Below are 17,348 nucleotides of genomic sequence, written 5' to 3' on the forward strand. Positions count from 1 at the left end.
TACGAGACTGCCAAAATGGATGATGATGTTCTCGTATAAGAACAAGGCCATGTTGTTGCCATCATCTCATGTCATGGCTTTGGCTTCACACCATTTTGTAACCAATATGTTTCTACTTCCTTCAGGTTGGTGGATCAATTGGGCCAAGGAAGTCAATTCCGTGTTTCTCGAATGACTTTAGGGAAGTATGAGTTGCAGTGGAATGACACTAGATTTGGTAGGCTTTTCCATTCTTTGACAAGCATCATAATGTTTATAGTAGTCATAAGCATCCTTATGGAGGGTCAGCCACCAGTAGCCTACAAGCAAGGCCTTTTTGGCTTTTGCTTCTCCTACAAAGTGTCCTCCACAGGGCTCACTATGGCATGCTTTTAGCACTATCCCAATCTCATCTCGTGCAATATATCTTTGCAGCACTTCATCCTTACCTTTCTTGTACATAGTGTCGTCTAACAGGGTGTAAGGGGCTGATTCCAATAGAAGCTTCTTCTTCTCATGGGCTAGAGATACTAGGGGGATACTAGTAAGTGGCCAAGAGGTTTGCTATGTCCATGTACCATGGGGTTATAGTTTTGACTAGAAAAAGGGAAGCATATGGAAGGCCACATTGTCTCTACACATGGGAGGAACGATGAGGTTTGGTAACCAATTCAAAGTTGAACTCCTGAAATAGAAGGAGCCATCTCATCATTCTTCCTTTTACATCTAGTTTTTTCATCAAGAAGGACAGGGCCTAATGGTCCACATAGAATTTAAAGTACATCGATAGCAGGTGTCAAAACTTCTCCAAGATGAACATCATTGCCAAGCATTCAAGCTCTATCACTATGTAGTTTTGTTATCTGTCGATTACTTCTTGACTTGCATAATAGATAGGTTGTTCCAACTTTGAGGATCCTTTTTGGCATAAGACCACAATTAGGCCTTCAACCGATGCATCAATGTGGACATGTAATTCCTTCGTCCAATCATGAGGTTGTAGGATGGGTGCTTTAATTAGACACTGTTTCAAGATGTTGAATGCTTTGTCACAATCAGTGGTCCATGTGAACTCTGTATCATTTTGCAGGAGCTTATGCAAGGGAGCTACCTTTGTCACAAAGTGTGCAATGAATCTTTTGTACTAGCTCATATGGCCGAGGAATCCCCTCAACTATTTGAGCCTGGTTGGAATTGTTAAGGCCATGATTTTCTCAATCTTTGCAGGGTCTATTACTATTTCCTGTGTAGAGACAATGTGGCCCAGAAGAACTCCTGGCGAGAATCCAAAGACACATTCGTCAGGGTTGAGAGAGATCCCATACTCTTGACATTTATCAAAGCACTACTCTAGGTGTCCCTAATGCTCACGAATTAGGCTATAGGCATAGAAGTCATCTAGGTATACCTCAATGATGTCATGTAAATGATTTTGGAATGTGGCCATCATCACTCGTTGGAAGGTAGTAGAGGCGTTAGAAAGCCCAAACAGCATCACTCTATAAGCGTAGGTTTCCCATTTTGTTGTGAAGGTCGTTTTGGATTAATCTTCTTCTATGATTTGGACTTAGTTGTATCCACTAAATCCATCCAAGAGGGAATAGAGCTCATGACCTACCATTATGTCCAACTATTGGTTTGTGAAAGGGATAGTGAAGTGATCCTCCCTAGCCTTGGAGTTTAGCTTTCGAAAGTCCACACATATTCGCAGTTTTCCATTCTTTTTGGGTACTACCACGATGGGTAAAACCCATTCACTATTAGCCACTAGATAGATAAACTCATCTTCAAGGAGATTCAACAATTTGGCTTTCATTAGGGTAGAGTAAATTGGATTCATGCACCTTTGTCTTTGCCTCACAAGCGTAGCATCAGGCTCTAGGTCAATGTGATGTTGACACATCATAGGATCAATCCCCTTCAGATCCTTGTACGACCATGCAAACATTTCCAAGTTCTCTTTTAAGAGGTCATGCAAGATGGACAATTCTTATTCTAGAATATTTATTCCCACCTTCAGGTGATGTTCAATACCATCAACATCCACGAATGTTAATTGCTTATCTCCTTCCACTTCACATATAAAGGTTCCATGGGTTGCTTCTAGTTACTCCTTCAAGGGAGTAGTTTTCTCTTCTGATGCTCCACGGGAATCAACTTCCTCTTTCAATGAGGGCTTTACTTGCTCCTTGGGATGCTAGAAGGGTATCAGGGCTATTTTGGTTTTGATTTGAGGACGAGTTACTTATTAGCTTGAGGACTCATCTTTGGAAGATGCATCCAAGAATGTCACATAACAGGAACCTCCTAAGTTTTGTTTGGGCTATTGAGCTGGTGGTTTTTAGAATGGTGCATCATCATCATCCTCTCTTAAAAAGGGTAAATAAGGGTGGCAAGATCCCTTGAAAGGAATGCTTAATCTGTATAATCCATTTCTTATGGATCTATTGCACATGATGTGACTCATTAGCTAGCCCAAATGATATACACATCATCCTATCGAACAACATGGGATCTTCTACTTCTGTGGCCTATGGAACTTCTTCCTCATTTGTACCTTCTGTGAGTAGGATAAATTCTTCTAGCTTGCTTTCATAGTCTTCTTCTTCATTGTTCTCTTTGTTCTCTTCAGACTCTATTTTTTCCTCTCTAGGGATTCTGTAAGAGAAGAACAGCTCTTGGTTGTTTCCTCTGTCTCTATTTCTACATCTATCTCTCAATCTGTCTCTATCTCTATCTCTGCTATGACCATGTAGCAGGGAGAACAGTACATCCATGCTTCTATCTCACTGTTAGAGGTGACTTTAGAAGTCAATTCGGGTTTAGGAAACAAGAGGTATTCACCCATTGACAACAACTTTACTTCTTTCAGCAGTTTGTTTATAGTGCCTAATGCCATGGACTGTGCCTCTGTTTTCTTGGAAAAGATCTACTTGATGTCTTATTCGTCTCTTGCTGTGCCATCTGTTACTTCATTGGAGAAGTCCATTGTGACTTTGATGGAAGTGGATCCATTAGCTTTTTGCGATCCATACAACTTTAATACCACTTTGTTGGGTCCTCTACCTAGGGTTAGGATTCCTTTGAACCAATCCGTCTGTGCCCTTGCTTCAAAAAGCCATGGTCTTCCCAGTGGCAGAGGATATGAGGCCCGTGGGAATTTGTTTTTACCACCAAATAGGTTAGCCAATAATCTCTTCCTATGAGGGTTGTCTTCACATATGGGATAATGCCCAAAGACTTGATTTTACTTTGTTCTACCAATTTGATAAGCCATTGTGTAGGTTGCATACCTTGTAAGCCTAGATCCTTGCTTGTCACATCCATCATTATGTTCACTCATGAGCCTCCATCAATCAATTCTTTCACTATAAATCATCCTTTAATCCACACACTGATTTCCGAGGTTCCAGGATCCAAGAAGACGTAAGCCACATCCACTTCTTTCATAGGCTCTAGGGCTTTATTGGACTTGGTTGCCATTGAGGGAGTAATCCTAAGGCCTCTTCTTTTGGTCATTATGCTTTTGAATTGATTTTGACAGCTAGGAGACAACATCAACAATTGTTGGAATGTCAGATTTGGTTTGAATGTGTTTAGGTCTTTGACGAAGTCATATTCTTTAACACAATCCACAGGCTTTTCCAATCAGCTAGGAAATGGGACAACGCCCACTTTTATTATTCATTTCTCTTCCAAGAGTAGCAAAATCTACATTTCTTCAACTTCTCAAGGTATTTCGGCATGCTCCATCTCTTGGACCACTAGGCATGTCTTTGCATCTCTCTCTGTAGCTCTGTGTGGCACTGCAGGGCTTTGTACTGTTCTATTTCTCCTTGGGAAGCTTAAACTTCACCAATTTAGCAAAGGGAATGTTCTCTTTTGAAACTAAGGGTTCTCATTTCTTAACATGCATTATTGCAGTAACCTCCAATTCCACCAAATTGGAAGCAAGTTTTTGGGTCCTCTATTGAGTCTCGGGGAAGTAGCTTTTATAGGAGCTCGACTTGGGAAGTCTTCTACAATGTGGCCTTCTCCTATGCATCAACTGCATAAGGGTGTGTAGTCCATGGATCTTTTAGGGTTTTGACAATTTGGTGAGATATGTCCATTTTCTCCACTTCTGTAACACTTTAGCTCTGATCTTTGGCCACTGCCACACTGTCGTCCTTTGTAACTTTGAGAGGGAAACCTCCTTGGGCCAAAATTAGGACCGAACTGCCTAGTCTTTGATCTGATGTCTTGCATTTTCATTTTGGATTTCAACAATTTGAATTTTGCTTCTTCATCTTTCTTCCTCATTTTTGTGCATCTCCTTCACAGAGCAAATATGTTCTGTATGGTTCTGCCTTAAACCATATGAATAAAGGCATGTACTTGGTTGACACTCATAACAAGGTAATTGTACTATTAGTTTGAGTCGTTGTCAGTGTCATTGTCCATCTTACACAAGAATGTGTTTATGAGTCCAAGCTAATCTATCTTGGAACCTAATTCACTTGTGTAATAGTTAGTCTATCTAAGTCTATGTCATCATGAGTTGTATATTCATCTTCCACTCTCCATAGCTTCTACCATGCTCTTGAGAATAGCAAATGATGATTGGCCATTGAGGCCAGATGTATGCCCATAGAGGCTGAATCTATGCCCTGAAGAGGCTAGAAGATGGAAAAATGATGTATGCTCTAGGAAGAGATCTTTAGAATCCCATATGCACAATGAGGAGAGTGGTACTATCCAAAAATCTATAAAGGCATGTACTTGGTTGACACTCATAACAAGGTAATTGTACTATCAGTTTGAGTCATTGTCAATTTCATTGTCCATCTTACACAAGAATGTGTTTATGAGTCCAAGCTAATCTATATTGGATGATGCCACATGGTTCTTCTATGCTCCGAAATTGTTTTGAGCTGAGATTAGAGCTCGATTTTATGGTTCACTGTCACTTCCTTGCAACGGGCATTTCACTGTCATGACATGGTTTATGCCTAGGCTACCCAGTGCGGGTTATGATGTCTTGGTAAATGCTTTTGGTTGGCTGTGGATGGCACTTATTTGAGCCTCATCTCGACACTCATTTGACTATTCCCTTGAGCATTTTGACATTGGTTGGCTTATTTCGTATGCAGCTTGGATGCTATTTGGCCTATGATGCTTCGTTGATATCTTCTTGGATCTTGGATGTTTGGGTGATGCAGACTTATGTTTGAGCAGTGATTGCTCCATTGTCTTGGCGGTTGGATCTTGAGCTTTGATAGCAGAACCTAATTCACTTGTGTAACAATTAGTCTATCTAAGTCTATGTCATCATGAGTTGTATATTCATCTTCCACCCTTCATAGCTTCTGGCATGCTCTAAATCTGTGTTTTCTAACAACTCGTTGGGTTGTTCCCCAGAGGATCCTCTATTTTGGTTCTCATTCAGAGCTCATGTTGAGACTAGGGGTTGTTGATTCTCTAAGGGGGGTCACTCATAAATATATGTATATATAATATGAGTTCAAAATAAGGGGTTTTTAAAAAACCATTTTTATACATTTTTTACATACAAAAGGGTGTCATATAAAGGGGTTACTTACAGATTGAATAGAAAAGGGCTGCGTTTTATTCAAGAAAAATTCATAGATTAGGATATTTATAAATAGGCCATGAATGCACGTTATATAGAGGATATATATAGTGAAGCCCTTGAGTTGATTCTAGTTGGGAGGGTTCCATTGTTGTTGTTGGGTCGCCATTGGGGGAATTGTTTGAGGCCACTACTATTGTGGTTGAACCATCATTTGAGGTATTTCCGTCTGTGGCCACTATAGATTTGGTGCACTATACTACAACAGTGTTTGCATATGAGGATAGGGGTAGGGAATTGTCCCTAGGAGTGCATGCATTTGGTGGGTATGCCATTCTTGGCATGGAAGGAGGTAGGACTCCTCTTCCTATAGTCATTGAAAGCCTTGCATCAACTTCATTATACACTCTTGCATCTTCCACTGCAGCTTGCAGATTAATTGGTCTTCCCAATTCCACAAACTTAAGGACTTCTAGTTGTAGGCCTCTAAGAAAAACTCCTTTCTAGATGTCTTCATCCAAGTGATTGTTGGTCCATCTCTTTAGTATAGATTCCATTCTAAAGACATATGCTTCCACCCATTCACTAGAGGGCTAACTTAGGTTCATGAACTCCTCTCACATCTGCTCTTAAAAACCTTAACACCTAAATTTAGTGAGGAAGGCCAACTTCAGGTCATCCCAGGTCCCAAAAGTTCATGATGCTAGTCTCTCATACCATTGAAATGCTGTGCCTTTGAAAGTGGTGGAAAATATCGCCAACCAATGCTCGGGGGTTTTTGCATTGTTAGCTACACACACTATTATGAACTCTACTACATGATGATCAGGGTCTTCATTGTACTCTCCCTTAAAGATATGCAATAGGACTACATTCGTTGGCTTGTCATCAATATTTCCCAGATAGATCTAACTAGAAGGGGACCATGAGACACCATGGGGACTTCTATAAAGAGTGTTGCTAGGGTGTCAAAGGAGGCTTCTCCTGATGTTTGGTTCTTGGCTTTGATTTTTTCATTCTCTCTTCTCACATACCTCTTTACTTGTTCTAGTTCTTGCATCTTGACTGCATCATTTATTAGGGCATTAGCTCCACCCAATTGTTTTGTACTTCATAGAATAGAATCAGAGGGGCTTTAGTCTTTTGAGGACTCTCTTGCCAACCTTTAATCTTCTACTTTATTCTTTTCAACATCTCTAAATTAAGCTTTTAGTCTGCTACAGAGGAGAAGGTATTCAGTTTTGAAAGTATCAAAACTCATTCTTCTGAGGATCGTTGTTGTGCTATCGTCATAGTAATGCTAGCTTTTGATGGTTTCAATACAATGTATGTTGTAAAGAACACTCTGTCCATCAACTTCTAGTGGATTTCTGATTGGGCAAATAGAAGGTTATCAGTGCACTAAGCATCACATGTATCATGCTGTTGAGCATTCATGAAAAAATTCCAACTCTTTTCTTTATTGTTCTTGTGAACTTCCATTGACCACGACTCTTGAAGCTTCTTCACAATCTCCCACTTGATGGTGTCTAGAAACTTATCAATGAATGCTAAATCTTCCATGGATAGTCATTCTCTCTATTTTACACTTTATTTTGCTCCTAGACAATTTTCCACCAAGATGCACATCTCTATTGCTTCAATAGGGAGAGAAAATAGTCTGCCACATAGAGCCTTCATCATGATGGTGATATGTTTTTCCCATTGTGGAATGGATTTCTTGTAGAAAGTGGCTTTGGAAATGAGAATATCCAATTCTTTAGTGGTAGAAGAAACTTTGCAAGCATCCATCGAATTCTTCTCCTCTTAGCAACGCTATTTCTTTCATTTTCACCCTCTCTTGGTGCTTGTTAATGGTAGTTTTCCCTGGCTCTGTGCACCCAAAACATGGAGCCCCAAGAGAAATACCAAGGAAAAAAGGATCCTACTACAAGAAAATTTATCTTGTATCATATTTTATGTGACCACAATAAGGAAAAGTCACCAGGAACAAGAAATCTTCACGCAGCTTCATAAAAACAATTCTTCCACAGATTTAACTTGAACAAAATTAATAAGGCTTTTCATATTCTTCATAGAATTCATCAAAAGACCACAAAAACACAAGAGAATAAACCACTTTCAATGGAAATTATCACATAGTATTCTTCTTCAAAAGTTCCATAGCTTTCTATCACAATCTCTCACTCATAGATACATTGTTTTGCATAGATTTGGCTATCTCTCACTCACTCACTCATACATGCTCTCTCTCAATAATAAAATGGGATCATCAAGAATAATCACCCATAATCCCTTGTTTGTTTTGGATACCTCTCCCAAGAGGTATGTCTGGTATGAAAGGTTACCATGACCACTACAATTTCCCTTGAGAGCTCAGTACTGTCAATGTCACTTCAATCTTTACTTCAAGTCTTTATCAGCTACTTCTTCCAATTTGAGATATTGTAAACTTATATTCATCTCTTCCCAAGATTGAAAAACTTTTCCAAACTACACATTCATCCATCATGTTGAGAGTGGAAAAAGATTGAATTTTTGACTGATTTTTGTTGTTTTTGAGGACTAATGATTGATTTTTGATGGATTTAGAGTGATGTATGATTGTTAATGGAAGTGTTTGAGAGTTTTTTAGATGATATTGATTATGTTTTGGAAGATCATGATGATTCTTAGTAGAGATATGAAGCTCTGTGATGTTCTAATAGTTGAGGTTCTGATTGGTTCTATATAGCTTCTGTTTTGTTCTGATTTTCTTCTGTATGAAGCATGGATTGATGATTGATGAAGATTGAGGTCTTTTGGAAGCGTATTGAATAGTTTTTGATAGTTTGGAATGGTTTTAGTATGATTTATGAGGTTCTGATGACCTTCTGTAACCCTCTGTAGAGCCTTTATAACTGCTCTGTCTCTACTTTGTAATTGTTATATATCTGCTCTGATACTGTACTGTACTGTTCTGTAGACCTTCTGTAAGTGTTTTGTAGAATGTATATGTGACTTTGGAAAAGTTTTCTAACTTTTGGAAAGGATGAATCTAAGTTCAAAAGAGCTAAAACAAATGGAAGAAGCATCTGCTGAAGATTGAAGAGAAGATTGAACTGACAGTGATAGTAGTGAGCTATGAAGAGACACTATAGTGGCTCTGGTGACTCTTCATATCAAACATACCTCTTAGAAGGTGCATCCATGACCTAAATTTGGTCTTCCTCACTAAATTCAGGCGTAAAGGGTTTGAATAGTAGATGCGAGAGGAGTTCATGAATCTAAGTGAGTCCTCTGGAGAAAGAGTAGAAGCTTATGTCTTGCGAATGGAATCTATCCTGAAGAGATGGACTAACCATCATTTGGACGAAGATATCCAGAAAGGAGTGTTTCTTAGAGGCCTACAACTAGAAGTTCGCAAGTTTGTGGAATTGAGAAGACCAGTCAATCTGCAAGTTGCAGTGGAAGGTGCAAGATTGTATAACGAAGTTGAAGCAAGGCTATCAATGACTCCAGGAAGAGGAGACTTACCTCCTCCCATGCTAGGAATGGTATATCCACCAAATGCAATCCCAGGGACAGTTCCCTACCCCTATCCCTAGATGCAAACAGTGCCGCAGTATAATGCATCTAATCCAGTGTGGTCATCACAGATGATAGTGCCTCAAATGATGGTTCAACCACAGCAACAGTGGCCTCAAACAGTTCCTCCAATGGCAACTCAACAACAATGGAACCTTACCAATTGGAATCAACAACCCCAAGTCTCAACAAGAGCTTTGAATCAGAACCAGAATAGAGGATCCTCTGGATCGACCCAACCAGTGTATGCAGTAATTATAGAAGCTTCACAAAACCCTACTGCAAGTACTTCAGGAGGTGAAAATCTGAAGGACTACTTATCCAACTCAGTTGCAAGTATCAAGAAAGAGCTTCTGGATGTGATTATAGAGCAGCTACAGACGCTGAAGGTGAATACCAACAATATATCCACTCCTGTGGGAGTTGGAAGAGATGTGATGCACTCTAATACATGGTGCGGAAAGTGTCATCAAGCGGGACATTTAGCCACTAAATGTACCCAAAAACCAACCATTCCTGGAGCCTTCTATTCCTACTGTTTGCGGAAAAACCATACAGAGGATATTTGCTCTCTGAAAGAGATGCATGAATGACGACAAAAGGATGAAAATGCAAGATTCAACTTGCTAGAATCCAAAATGACAACACAAGATATTAGACCAAAGCCTAGAGAATTTGATCCTAATTTTGGTCCAAGGAGTTTTCCCTCTCAAAGTTACAGAGGCCGACAGTCTAGCGCTCGCCAGAGATCAGAAGTGGAATGTTATAGGTGTGGAGAAAAGGATCATATATCCCTGAATTGTCCAAACCCTAGACAATCTGTGGATTACAAGCCCTTATGCAGTTAATGCAAAGGTGAAGGCCACACTACAAAGGACTCCAAGTCCAGCCCCTGTCCATGCCAATGCCACTAATAGCCAACATAAGGTACAAGAGCCTGCCTCCAATTTGTTAGAGTTGGAAGTTGCCGCTATCACGCGTGCCAAGAAGAAGGAACCAGTTGTTTAGAATGAAAATACCTCTCATGCCAAGATTGTGAAGTTCAACCTATCAACAGAGGGACAGAGCAGTACAGGACAGAATAGTACAGTACAGGGCATTGTAGTGCTACAGAGAGTTACAGAGATAGTCCTAGAAATAGGATCAGAGGCCTAGGAGATAGATGATACAAAAGCACCTCTAGCAAAAAAGGGAGTGCCAATGCAGAAATTATTAGAATAAAAAAGGACAGATGAAAATGGGTATAGCCCCATTCCCCAGCCGGTTGGAGAAGCCTGTGGATCCTATCAAAGATTATAACTTGGTCAAAGACCTAGACACCTTTAAACCAAACCTAACATTCCGACAATTGCTGATGCTGTCTTCCAGCTGTGCTGAAAGAAATTCAAAAGCATCTTGACAAGAAGATGTGGACTAAGGATCGCTCCTTCAACAACGACCAAGATTAATAAGGCCCCAGAGCCTATAAAGGAAATAGATGTGGCTAACGCCTTCCTAGATCCTGGAACCCCAGAGATTAGTGTATGGATAGAAGAGTGCTTTATTTCAGATGCATTGATTGATGGAGGCTCATCAGTAAACATAATGATAGATGTGACAATGAAGGACTTAGGGTTGCAAGGAATTCAACCTACACAGTGGCTTATTAGATTGGTAGACCAAAGCAGAATCAAACCGTTGGGTATCCTCCCATATGTAAAAACAACCCTTGCAAGAAGAGATTATTGACTGACATATCTGGTGGTCAAACCAAATTCTTATGGGATCTCATATCCTCTGTTGTTGGGAAGACCTTGGCTTTTTGAAGCAAGAGCTAGGACAGACTGGTTCAAAGGAACCCTAACCCTAGGCAAAGGACCCAACAAAGTGGTGTTAAAGTTGTATGGATCGCAAAAAAGCAATGGATCCACATCCATTGAAGTCATAACTGAATCCTCCAATGAGGTAATAGATGTTACATCAGGAGATGAAGAGGCTATTAAGCAGATCTTTCCTAAGAAAACAGAGGCACAATCCCTAACAGTGGGCACTATAAGCCAACTGCCAAGGGAAGCAAAATCCTTGCCCATGGGAGAATACCTCCTGCCTCAACTAGAATTAACTTCTGAGATCACCTCTGACAGTGAAATAGAAGAATGGATGTATTATTCTCCCTTTTACATGACAGTCCTGGAGACAGAGCAGAAGCAGAACAGATACAAAGCAGTAGCAGAGACAGAGACAGAGACAGAGCAGAGGTAGAATAGAGCAATAGCAGATACAGAGACAGAGCAGAGGCAGAACAGAGACAGAGTGGATACAGAGACGGTCACAGAGACAGTAACAGACACAGAGCTAGAGCCAGAGCTAGAGGCAGAAGCAGAGTTAGAAGCTGTGATAGAAGCAGAAGCAGATGCAGAGGCAGAAGATCGGTTCTTCTCCTATAGAGCCTCTAGAGGAAGAGGATGAAAATGATGAGCAAGAAAATGAAGAAGGTTATGAAAGTGCAGATGAAGAATTTCCTCTGATAGCGGATGATCTTGCTGATGTCCCTACAAAGACCTCAGAGGTTGAATATCTCAGGGTGCTGGATGGAATGACCATGGTTCCATTTGGGTTAGCCAATGGACCACAAAGTATGCAGAATATGTATAAGCAATGGATTAAAACTGTAAAAATTAAGTTTACCAGTGGCTCTTGTCGCCCTGACCATTCAGTCCAGAGAAAAGTTGATGATGATACCCCCTTCCAACAAAAGCTAGAACTATCAAAGCCGCAGTCTCTAGAAGGTCCGTGCTATGTGACATTCCTGGACGCATCCTCTGAAGATGATACCTAAGTCTAGAAGAAATCACCACTCACATAGAAGCAAACAAAGCTCTGATACCCTTCCAGTAACCTAAACAAACAAACAAGTCATCTGTTCAGAAGGAGGATGTTGGTTCTAGCGGAACATTAGACGAGGATACTACTCTCTTGAAAGAGTCAGACCTCTATCCAAAAGTAATCCATGGGACGTTTATCCGCGAAGTGGAAGGTGAAAGACAAGTAACATTCTTGGATATTGAGGGTACCAAACATCACCTGAAAGTGAGCCTCAATCTTCGAGAAGGAGAACTAGTAGTCTTGTGAGACTTATTAAAGGAGAACTTAGACGTGTTTACTTGGCCATATAAAGATCTAAAGGGGATTGATCCCACAGTATGTCAACATCACATTGACCTAGAGCCTAATGCCAAACCTGTAAGATAGAGACAAAGGCGTATGAATCCTAATTATTCTGCTTTGGTGAAGGCTGAATTATTGAAACTTCTTGAAGCAGAGTTCATTTATCCCGTGGCTAACAGTGAATGGGTTTCGCCCATTGTGGTAGTACCCAAGAAGAACGGGAAACTTCGAATATGTATCGACTTTCAGAAGCTCAATTCGAAGACAAAGAAGGATCATTTCCCCATCCCTTTTTATAGACCAACTGTTGGACACAGTGGCAGGCCATGAGTTGTATTCCATCTTGGATGGATTCAGTGGATATAACCAAGTCCAAATCGTAGAAGAGGACCAATCTAAAAAAACCTTCACCATAGAATGGGGGACCTATGCCTAAAGACTGATGCTATTTGGGCTTTGTAATGCTCCTGCCACCTTCCAACGAGTAATGATGGCTGCCTTCCAGAATCATCTTCATGATTTTATTGAGGTGTATCTTGATGACTTTTGTGTCTATAGTTTGACCCATGAGCATTGGGGATACCTAGAGCAATGTTTTGACATATGCTGAGAGTATGGGATTTCTCTCAACCCCGAAAAATGTGTCTTTGGCGTCTCATCAGGAGTTCTTCTAGGTCATATTGTCTCTGCACAAGGGATTGCAACAGACCCATCAAAGATTGAAAAGACTGCTGCCTTAACAGCGCCAACAAACCTCAAGCAATTGAGAGGATTTCTTGGCCATGTGGGCTACTACAGAAGATTTATTGCACATTTTGCAACCAAGACAGTCCCTCTGCACAAGCTCCTAAGGAAAGAAGCTGATTTCCTTTAGATGGATGACTGTGAAGAAGCCTTTAATACCCTAAAACAATGCCTTATCCAAGCACCTATTTTACAACCTCCTGATTGGACGAAGGAGTTCCATGTGCATACAGATGCATCAGTTGAGGGGCTAGGTGCTGTCCTATGTCAAAAGAGCCCCTCTAAATTAGATCAACCAATATATTATGCAAGCCAAAAGGTCACTGATAGGGAATGGAACTACACAATGACAGAGCTTGAGTGCTTGGCAATGGTGTTTGCACTGGAGAAGTTTCGACACTAACTATTATCAATGCATTTCAAGTTCTACGTGGATCATGAAGCCTTGTCCTTCCTAATGAACAAAGGAGATGTTAAAGGACGATTGATGAGATGGTTGCTCTTATTCCAAGAGTTTGATTTTGAAGTGGTCACTAAGCTTGGTCATTCCCATGTCCTAGTCGATCATCTATCACAGATCCCTCAAACAGAAGAAGAGGAACAGGATGATCCAGACCTTCCTGATGCTTCCTTGTTTCTAGTAGAAATAGCCACTCCTTGGTATGCAGACATAGCCAACCTCTTGGCAACTCAACAGTATCCTCCTGGCATCTCAAGCCATGAGAAGAAGAAGCTTCTGTTAGAATCAGCCCCCTACACTTTGCTAGGAGATGCACTGTACAAAAGAGGCAAAGATGAAGTGCTATGGAGATGTGTTGCAGGGGATGAAATCGGCATAGTACTAAAGGCATGCCATGATGAACCATGTGGTGGACACTTTGCAGGAGAAGCGATAGCCAGGAAGGCTTTTTTAGCAGGATACTGGTGGGGCCGACCCTCCACAAGGATGCATATGACTACTGTAAGAGATGTGATGCTTGTCAGCGAATGGGGAAACCCACCAAAAAAAGTGCCATGCCACTGCAACCCATTCTTCCCCTAAAGCTGTTCAAGAAGTGGGGGATTGATTTTGTGGGTCCCATTGATCCACGCACCAGACGGAAGCAGAATAGATACATCTTAGTATGTACGGATTATGTCACAAAGTGATATGAAGCTAAAGCCTTGAAACGGGACGATGGCAATAGGGTATCCCTGTTCATGTACGAGAATATTATCACCAGTTTTGGCAATCCCCTCGAGTTGGTAAGTGACAAAGGTTCTCATTTCCTTAACAAAATCATGGAGGAGCTGACAGAGCTGTATAAGATCTGCCATTGTAAGTCCACTCCTTATTACCCCAGAGCCAACGACCAAGTGGAAGTCACCGATCGCATCCTTTGCTTGATTTTGATAAGAACGATTGCCGCACATCGTCGCGACTGGGACAATCGACTCACAATCACATTCTTTGCTTGATTTTGACAAGAGCCATTGCCGCACATCGTCGCGACTGGGACGATCGACTTACAAAGGCCCTCTGGGCATATAGAACCTCTCATAAGGCAGCTACAGGACAGATCCCTTTCCAGCTAGTGTATGGTACAGAAGCTGTCTTCCCTGTTGAACTGGAATTGCCCTCTTTGCGAGTGGCAGTTAAAGAACGCTTGGGAGATGATGAGTCACTACAACACTATCTCTTGCACTTGGAATGCTTGGATGAGATACGGCGGATGGCCCTACAGTACATGGAAACCACTCAAGCACGGTGCAAGGCCTATCATGACAGTTTCATCGAGCATAAGGAGTTCAAAGAAGGTGATCTTGTCCTGGCCTATGATTCGAGGTTTGAAAAGTTTCTTGGCAAGCTTCAACAATAGTGGATGGGCCCATACAAGGTACTTGCTATCAATCCTAATGGCTTTGTTCAAGTGCAGACCATTGACGCTTCTGATGATCCATTCGTGATCAATGGCTATCGCGTGAAGATGTACTTCCCTCCCTGGGGATCTTGACAATCACAGTTGATCTACCCTTTCCCTTTTGGGCGTCGCACTATCCTTCTCGTCGTGCTTCTTATAGCCCTTATCATTATCCTCATGAGGTGGTCTCATTTTGCTAATCCCTCGCAGAAACATCTCAACCCGACATTGTTCTCTTCTCATCTGATCCAACAATGGTGGCGAGGTTGGTCCTGACATATGGTATTTCTACCATTCTCTTTTTCACCGAAAAAAAGACAAAAAAAAAGAAAAAAAACAAAAACAAAAACAAAAACAAACAAAACTGTTATGGGAGAAAAGGAAGAAATTCCCTGTCATAACAGGCCTCGTTCCAAGAAAAGGTGGAAACACCCTTGGGCGGGAAGCTGACTGTAGATAAGGTGGCAACATCCCGTAGTTTAGGATAGCTGATCCACCAGCAGAACCTTTTCAACAAGTAATTCGAAGCCGCCTCCCTTGGTGCACTGTTTCTACAACATCAGTCCGTCTGTCCTTCTTAACAGACAACTCTTCTTACAAGTCATTGAAGTATGAGATTTGTAGGATGCCTCCTTGGGTATGCCTCGTCTTTAAGATCCTGATGACAACAACAGCCGACATGATCTTCATCACCAACCCCTTGAGTGATGTGAGCTTTCATCCTAACAGGATGGGGATGTGAGTATGGGCTGCCCTCTGTATCTATCAGAGAGTGAGACAGAGGGTGGGGTGAGTAACCAGTCTGTCCCTTCAAATCAAATGAGAGGTGAGATGTGTAAACAGAGTGTTGCACACACGGGATGGGCCTCTCAATGCACAATGCACGATCTGTTCCTGTGCACTGCACCATAAGGCTCCCTAGCCTTTCTTCTTGCACTGTATGCCGGCTGCACAATTGCACAATCAAAAGCGCACAAGGCATACAATCTCTGCGCATGTGACGGTGAGGATTACATCAATGGGTCTCAGGAATGGGCTGCCCTTTGTATCTTTTAACAAAGCGTGAGATAGAGGGTGGGCTGAGTGTGACTGGCATTTCTTCAATCAATTATTGAGAGGTGAGGATTAAGGGACGTTACGACCATTGGATTCAGGTACGTTTCTGTTTTCCTATGCACCCACGGGTTGGGTCTCTACCATCAGCACAGGACTTGTCATTATTGTACACTGCACTGCAAGGTTCCCTGGTCTTCCTACTTGCAGCTATGCCAAATGGGCGGGACACACTAATGCACCATTAACTGTGCACCCTGGCATACTCCCTCTGCACCAATCCCTTGTCGATTCCTAATCCGGGTGTGAGCTTTGGGTTTCATCAATATTACCTCGAGTGATGTTAGTAATGGGGCGAGTGACTGTTCTTTCATTCCATTTGAGTGATCGTGAGTTGAGTGCAATATCTCTCGCCATCAACAAATTTCCTATGATTCCTTCAACCAGCTACCTCCCTGGGTGCTATCGCTTGGTCCCTGCCATGAAGGATGAAGGACGTGAGCTGTGAAGACACTTTGTTACCTCCTGCAGCCGACAATGACACAAGATGCAACCTCGATCGTCGACATTACTTCTCGGTAATATGAGCCAAGTTTTTCTAACCCTACACCTTCTGTTTCTCAATGACGGTTATGTCTTAAGTATGGGGATGTTTGTGATTGGTCTGATGTGAGGTACTAGGTCCTTGATTGTTCGGTTTACCCTTCCTGCTAAGGTTCTAAGTGTGGGGATGCGTCCCTGCACGTCTATGCTGCATACCCCCATGCATATACTCTACTCTGATCATGCATTTATGCCATGACTTCATTTTACCCTGTTGGGGTCCCTTCTCCACTCCTCCATTCTATTTCACCCTGTCTTCGGAGCTGTTTCTTGACCGTTTGCCTTTATTCTTTGTTTTGTGATTTTTCCATGTGAACGCACCCTATGTTCACTAAGAATCACATCCAACCTTATAGCCATGTTAGTCCCTTCAAATTGCCTATTTTTCCTTTTTACTAACCCCTGTTCCGACACACGGTTCTCAAGTTATTAATTTTTGAAGTAATTCTCGTAAAATGGATAATTTTCCATGTGAACGTGTCTTCATTGCTTTGGAACCCTAATCTGGTGTGCCAGCCCTATCCTACCCCTTCCCCCCCTTAACATTTTTCCTTTTTACTTCCTATCATTCCGATGCATGATTGGTCTGTTATTAATTTTTGCGGGTTTTCGAGCCTTTTTGTGCCTATTTTTTACATTTTTCCATGTGAACCTATCTTATTTTCACCGGAATTCCAATTTAATTTGACATCCATGTCCCGCCAACCTTCCCCCCACTTTTTTCTTTTTCCTCCCCCCTCTTCCAACTGCCGGATTTTTAGTTATTAATTTTTTCGAGTGTT

Source organism: Lygodium microphyllum, chromosome 30, assembly GCF_053477565.2.
Source record: "Lygodium microphyllum isolate KBCC chromosome 30, Lygodium_microphyllum_v1.1.10, whole genome shotgun sequence".
Lineage (NCBI taxonomy): Eukaryota > Viridiplantae > Streptophyta > Polypodiopsida > Schizaeales > Lygodiaceae > Lygodium > Lygodium microphyllum.